Source organism: Budorcas taxicolor, chromosome 1 (genome assembly GCF_023091745.1).
Source record: "Budorcas taxicolor isolate Tak-1 chromosome 1, Takin1.1, whole genome shotgun sequence".
Lineage (NCBI taxonomy): Eukaryota > Metazoa > Chordata > Mammalia > Artiodactyla > Bovidae > Budorcas > Budorcas taxicolor.
Window position 1 is genome coordinate 17,575,221 of NC_068910.1, and position 7,184 is coordinate 17,582,404.

Sequence of the window (7,184 nt, forward strand, 5' to 3'; positions counted from 1 at the left end):
GTGTGCCAGGCATTATGTTACGTGCTTTAGGGCTCACTTAATTCTCATAGGAACCCTCTCAGGTAATTAGTGTTAATATTATTAGCTTTATTTCTCAGATGGGTAGACTGAATGAAGTAGGGATTGGTTAAAGGAGCCAGAATTTGACTTTACGACTCCTGACTGTAAAAGGTAGTCTTTCCCCACTGCTTCGTAAAGCGGAATTTGGGGTCCCAACCTGGGAGGGAGTTACAACAACCTGCATTTAGAGAGGGCCTATCACCTGAGAAGAGGGCGTCACAGAATAAGATGGCTGGATGGCATCACCCATACAATGGACATGAACTTAGGCAAAGTTTTGGGAGATGGTAAGGGACAGGGAGGCTTGCCGTGCTGCAGTCCATGGGGTCACAAAGAGTTGGACACGCCTAGTGACTGAACATAACCTGACTAGGGAAGCCTCTGGAAGCTTTATCTCATTGGTCTCATTTCGACTTGAGGGTGAGGGGAATGGGTCACGTAGAACCTTTGGGGACTCCCCCAGTCCTCACTCTTATCCAGGACATTTCAGAAATTTCTATGAGGGTTGCGAGCTGCTGGTCTGCAACCTGAGAATCTGGGTTTACTGTAAGGGCCCCGAGAAGCCAGTGCAGCAGGGAGAGATGAGGTCACAGGAATCTGGTTGCTGAGTGAGAGGAGAGGGGTGAGGGCAGAAGCAGGGAGACCCCAGGGAGACTTTGGTAGAGAGAACTGGAATAGAGGACAGCTTCAGCATGACGAGCAGGTGGCAGGTTTGAGATCTGTTTGGGACTGGAATCAATAGGGTTGCCATGAGGGAAGGGGAAGAGTTGAGGAAGATTTGGGTTTTCTTTGTTTTTGTTGGATGGGTAGGAGAAGAGAGGCGACTAGGTGTAGGAGATAAGGATGTATTCTGAATAAGCTATATTTACACAGCTGGCTCATACTCAGGTTGAATGTTTGGAGCCTGGAGCTAGAGGCTGGGTAGTGCTAGAGAGAGAAATTTGGACACAGCTGCTTGGGCATGGCTTTTAGTCTCTGGGCTTTTGCTTCATCATCTTTAAAATGGAAAATTTGTCTCTAAGATGTGAAGTCAAGACATTCTGTCTTCCTGACATCATTGCCTAGTCCCTTCAATCTGTGGACTGAGATAAAACACACAACGTGAGAGCTGTGAGATTCGTTTTATCTGGGGACTTAATGAGGACTATACCCCAGGAGACTGCTCTCAGTGCATAGTGATTTGGAGAAGGGTATGCAGTCTGGCACACATCTGGGTAGAAGGTTACTGCTAGTCATGAGTAGGTATTTTAGTTAATGATTTGTAGTGCTTTTCCAAGTATGGTGAGATGCAAGAAATTGGGTTCATAAGCTTTTCTCCTGAAATTATCTGAAGGCCTGTTTTACCAGGTTTTCTCAGAGCTTGAAAGTGAACGTTAAGTGAAAGTGAATGTTAAGTCGCTCAGTCCTGTCCAACTCTTTGCAACCCCGTGGACTGTAGCCCACCAGGCTTCTCTGTTCATGGGGTTCTCCAGGCAAGAATACTGGAGTGGGTTGCCATTTCCTTCTCCAGGGGATCTTCCCGACCCAGGGATCGAACCCAGGTCTCCCGCATTGCAGGCAGATGCTTTAACCTCTGAGCCACCAGTTGAGCTCGGAGTGCCTCGTTTTCTCAGGGCTTGGAGTGCCTCATTTTCAGTCTTTGTCCTGAATTCCTTTCAGGGTATGTTGATGGTCAGCAGTGGCAGTGGCTAATAACTCAACTGTTGTAGAGCACAATGGCAAGCAACGGTTTTTACTTGTCAAGTCCTTGACGGGAAACCAGTACTTCTCTGGCAGCCACACAGCATCCTCGGGAATAGCCTCGAATTTGAGATATCACCCCTCACTGGTTCCTGGGTTCTGCTTAGAACAAAAATGTAAGTCAATTCTCTTGCCTCTCTCACCTCTCCCACCATCCAGCACTAAAAGGTTTCAGAATTAAAATTACAAAGCAAAAGGAGGTATTAATGTAAGGGAAGAAAGGCCTAAAGAGAAACCAAAAGTACGGACTGTGATGTAGACAGACATTATTTACACAGAAATCCCAAAAAAGCCAGGAATCCTGAGACTGTGTAGCTAGCCTGGCCACTTGTGTCAGAATGGCAATAGCAACTCCAGAGGACTCAGCTGGCCTCAGGTGAGAATTTCCTTTAAAATAATGACTGCAGACATTTCAGACACATTGAATATCTTCATCTGTATATATACATTCCTTTCAAACTCTGTAAATGGCCAGTTTGGGAAAGCCAGGCATAATTTTATGTTTTGGAGTAAAAAGCACAAAAGTTGGAAGTGCTAAAGTGTAAACCCATAATCTTTTTAAAGCCAATCTACATTCATAGGCTCACTGAATTTTAGAGAAAAGGATTGGAAAGTGTAAGCCACTTCAGTCTTGCAATTAAATCTTTCCAAAGTTCCAGGAACATTTGTCCTCCAGTATCTTTGGGTTGTCACTTATCAGAAAGTCCTTCATCCAAAGTTGCAATCTCCACAGGGTTCCACAATTATTATTATTTTGGTCATTGCAGTCAGGGTTTATTAAAGATTTTTCACTCCATCTTTTTAGCTATAACTTAAACACATTAAAATGTACATTTCTACCACCTCAGAAATTTCTCTCATGTCTCCTTCTAAGTAATTCTCTATTCAATTCAGTAGGCAACCACTGATCCGATTTCATCATCATATTTCCATTGGCCTGTTTCAGAACTTGAAACAAATGGAGTTATATTCGTTTATATTTATATATATAATTATATTTCTTATATACCTTGTGCTCTTGTGTTTGGCTTCTTTAGCTTAGCAAATGTTACTGAAATTGATTCATTCATGTTAAATCTTAATACTTTACTCTTCTTTTTATTCTCATAACTTTTTCTTTTGAGAGATCTTGAGACCCACAAGAAGTATAAAAATACGAAGAGTGTGCAAGAGTTTCCCTGTGCCTTCCTTCCAGCTTTGCTCAGTGGCAATATTTTCTATTGCTTGTTGCCATTGTTCTGTCACTAACTCAGGTCTGACTTTTTTGTGACCCCATGGACTGTAGTCCCACCAGGCTCATGGGTCCATGGGATTTTCCAGGCAAGAATAATGGAGTGGGTTGCATTTCCTTCTTCAGGGGATCTTCCTGACCCAGGGATTGAACCTGAATCTCCTGCTTTGCAGGCAGTTTCTTCACTGCTGAGCCACCGGGCAACCGACTCCAGTCTTGCCTGGGAAATCCCATGGACAAAGGAGCCTGACTGGCTACACTCCATGGGGGTCACAAAAAAGCTGGACATGACTTAGCAACTGAACAACAACAAAAATATTTTATGTACTATAGCTTGTTGTTGAAACCCAGAATTAACATTGGTACAATACTAGTTAGCTAGACACTAACTAACATTGGTACAATACTAGCTAGGTAGACACTCTATCTGCTTTCACCAGGTTTTATATGCATTCTTACGTGTCTGCATGTGTGTGAATAGTAGTACAAAATTTTATCATCTGTACAAATTTATGTAGCCGCCAGCACAATCAAAGTATAGAATCGTTTCATCACTATAGAGAAACTCCCTCTGTAGACACACGTAGACACCTTCTCCCACCCCTAACTCCACTGTTCTCTTCTTAACCACTTTAATTTATTATTTCAGGAATGTTTTTTACACGGAATCATGCAATATGTAATTCTTTGAGACTGACTGTACTTACTCACCCCAGTGCCCTGGGGACCCATTCAAGTAATTCTGTGTATCAACATTTCATTCCTTTTTATTGCTGAGTAGTTGTATGGCTTTGTCAGTTTATCCATTCATCCATTGAAGGACTTCTGAGTTGTGTTCATTTTTAATTATTTCCAGTATAGCTGCTGTGAACATTGGTTTACAGGTTTTTATGCGAACTTAAATTTTCATTTCTTTGGGTATCGAGCAGTATGACTGCCTATTAAGTGTATGTTTAACTTTTAAGAAGTTGCCAAACTTTTTCCGGAGTGGCTGTACCATTTTAGGTTTCCTCCAGCAATGTATGAGAAATACAGTTGCTCTGGGATCCTTCCCAGCACCTGATATTATCAATAATTTTTATTTAGGCATTCTAATCAATGTGTAGAGGTGTCCCTTGTGATTTTAATTTGCATTTCCCTTGTATTTAACAATACTGAACACCTTTTAAAATCCAGCATCTCACATGATGTATCCTGCATATAAATTAAATAAGCAGGGTGACAATGTACAGCCTTGACGTACTCCTTTCATAATTTTGAACCAGTCCATTGTTCCATGTTCAGTTCAAACTGTTGCTTCTTGACCCACATACAAGTTTCTCAGGAGGCAGGAAAGGTGGTCTGGTACTCACATCTCTAAGAATTTTTCAGTTTGTTTTTATTCCCACAGTCAAAGACTTTAGTGTAGTCAGTGAAGCAGAAGTAGATGTTTTTTTGGAACTCCCTCGCTTTTTCCATGATCCAGTGAATGTTGGCAATTTGATCTCTGTTTCCTTTGCCTCTTTGAAACCCAGCTTGTATATCTGGAAGTTCTTCGTTGATGTTCTACTGAAGCCTAGCTTGGAGGATTTTGAGTGTTACCTTGCTACCATGTGAAATGAGTGCAATTGTGTGCTAGTTTGAACATTTTTTGGCATTGTTTTTCTTTGGGATTGAAATGAAAACCGACCTTTTCTGGTCCTGTGGCCACTGATACGTTTTCCAAATTTGCTGACATATGGAGTGCAGCACTTTAACTCCATCATCTTTTAGGATTTTAAATAGCTCAGTTGGAATTCCATCATCTCCACTAGCTTTGTTCATAGTAATGCTTCCTAAGGTCCACTTGACTTCACATTCCAGGATGTCTGGGTCTAGGTGAGTGACAACACCATCGTGGTTCAATCAGTTCAGTTTAGTTCAGTCACTCAGTCATGTCCGAACTCTTTGCGACCCCATGGACTGCAGCACGCCAGGCTTCCCTGTCCATCACCAACTCCTGGAGCTGACTCTAACTCATGTCCATTGAGTCAGTGATGCCATCCAGCCTTCTCATCCTCTGTCATCCCCTTCTCCTCTCACCTTCAATCTTTCCTAGTATCAGGGTCTTTTCTGGTGAGTCAGTTCTTCGCATCAGGTGGCCAAAGTATTGGAGTTTCAGTTTCAGCATCAGTCCTTCCAATGAATATTCAGGACTGATTTCCTTTAGGATAGACTGGTTGGATCTCCTTGCAGTCCAAGGGACTCTCCAGAGTCTTCTCCAACACCGCAGTTCAAAAGCATCAATTCTTCGGTGCTCAGCTTTCTTTATAGTCCAACTCTCACATCCATACATGACTACTGGAAAAACCACAGCTTTGAGTAGATGGACCTTTGTTGGCAAAGTAATGTCTCTGCTTTTTAATATGCTGTCTAGGTTGGTCATAGCTTTTCTTCCAAGGAGCAAGCATCTTTTAATTTTATGGCTGCAGTTACCATCTGCAGTGATTTTGGAACCCCCAAAAATAAAGTCTCTCACTATTTCCATTGTTTCCCCATCTTCGTTTTCTAGGTTATTAAGACTTTTTTGTATAGTTCTTCTGTGTATTCTTGCCACCTTTTCTTAATCTCTTTTTCTGCTTCTGTTAAATCCTTACTGTTTTTGTCATTTACCTTACACATCCTTGCATGGAATGTTCCCTTGATATCTCCAGTTTTCTTGAAGAGATATCTAGTCTTACCCATTCTATTATCTTCTTGTACTTCTTTGTATTGTTCACTTAGGAAGGCTTTCTTATTTCTCCTTGCTAATCTCTGGAACTCTGCATTCAGTTGGATATATTTTTACCTTTCTCCTTTACCTTTTGTTTCTCTTCTTTCTTCGGCTATTTGTAAAGTCTCCTCAGACAACCACTTTGTCTTCTTGCATTTCTTTTTATTTGGGATGGTTTTGGCCACTGCCTGCTGTACAATATTACAAACCTCTGTCCATGGTTCTTCAGGCACTCTGTCTCCCAGATCTAATCTCTTGAATCTATTTGTCACCTCCCCACTATATAATGTTAAAGGATTTGATTTAGGTCAAACCTGAATAGCCTAGTGGTTTTCCCTACTTTCTTCAATTTAAGCCTATATTTTGCAATAAGGAACTCATGATCTGAGCTACAGTCAGCTCTAGGTCTTATTTTTACTGACCTTATAGAGCTTCTTCATCTTTGGCCAAAGAATATAATCAGTCTGATTTTAGTATTGACCATCTGGTGATGTCCACGTGTAGAGTCATTTCTTATTTTGCTGGAAGAGGGTGTTTGCTATGACCAGTGTGTTCTCTTGACAAAACTCTGTTAGCCTTTGCCATGCTTCTTTTTATACTCCAAGGCCAAACTTACCTGTTACTCCAGGTATCTCTTGAATTTTTACTTTGCATTCCAATCCCCTATAATGAAAAGGACATCTTTCTTTTGGTGTTAGTTCTAGTTAGTTCTAGGCCTTGTAGATCTTCATAGAACCATTTGACTTCAGCTTCTTTGACATCAGTGTTTGGGGCATAGAGTTTGTTTACTGTGACATTGAGTGGTTTGCCTTGTAAATGAACTGAGATCATTCTGTCATTTTTGAAACTGCACCCAAATACTGCCTTTCAGACTCTCTTGTTGACTGTGAGGGCTACTCCATTTCTGCTAAGGGATCCTTACCCACAGTAGTAGATATAATGGTCATCTGAATTAAATTTAAACATTCTTGTCCATATTAGTTCACTGATTCCCAAGATGTCACTGTTCACTCTTGCCACCTCCTGTTTGGCCACATCCAATTTACCTTGATTCATGGACCTAACATTCCAGGTTCCTATGCAATATTGTTCTTTACAGCATCAGACTTTACTTTCACCACCAGAAAGTAGAAGTGTTAGTCGTTCAGTCGTGTCCTTCTGTTTGTGATTCTATGGACTGTAGCCTGCCAGACTCCTCTGTCCCTGGTATTCTCCAGGCAAGAATACTGGAGTGGATTGCCTTCTCCAGAGGCTCTTCCTGACCCAGAGATTGAACCCGGGTCTCCTGCATTGCAGGCAGATTCTTTACTGTCTTAGCCACCAGGAAAGCCAGACACACCTACAACTGAGCATCATTTCCACTTTGGTCGAGCTGTTGTATTCTTTCTAGAGCTGTTAGTATTTGCATACTGGACACCTTCT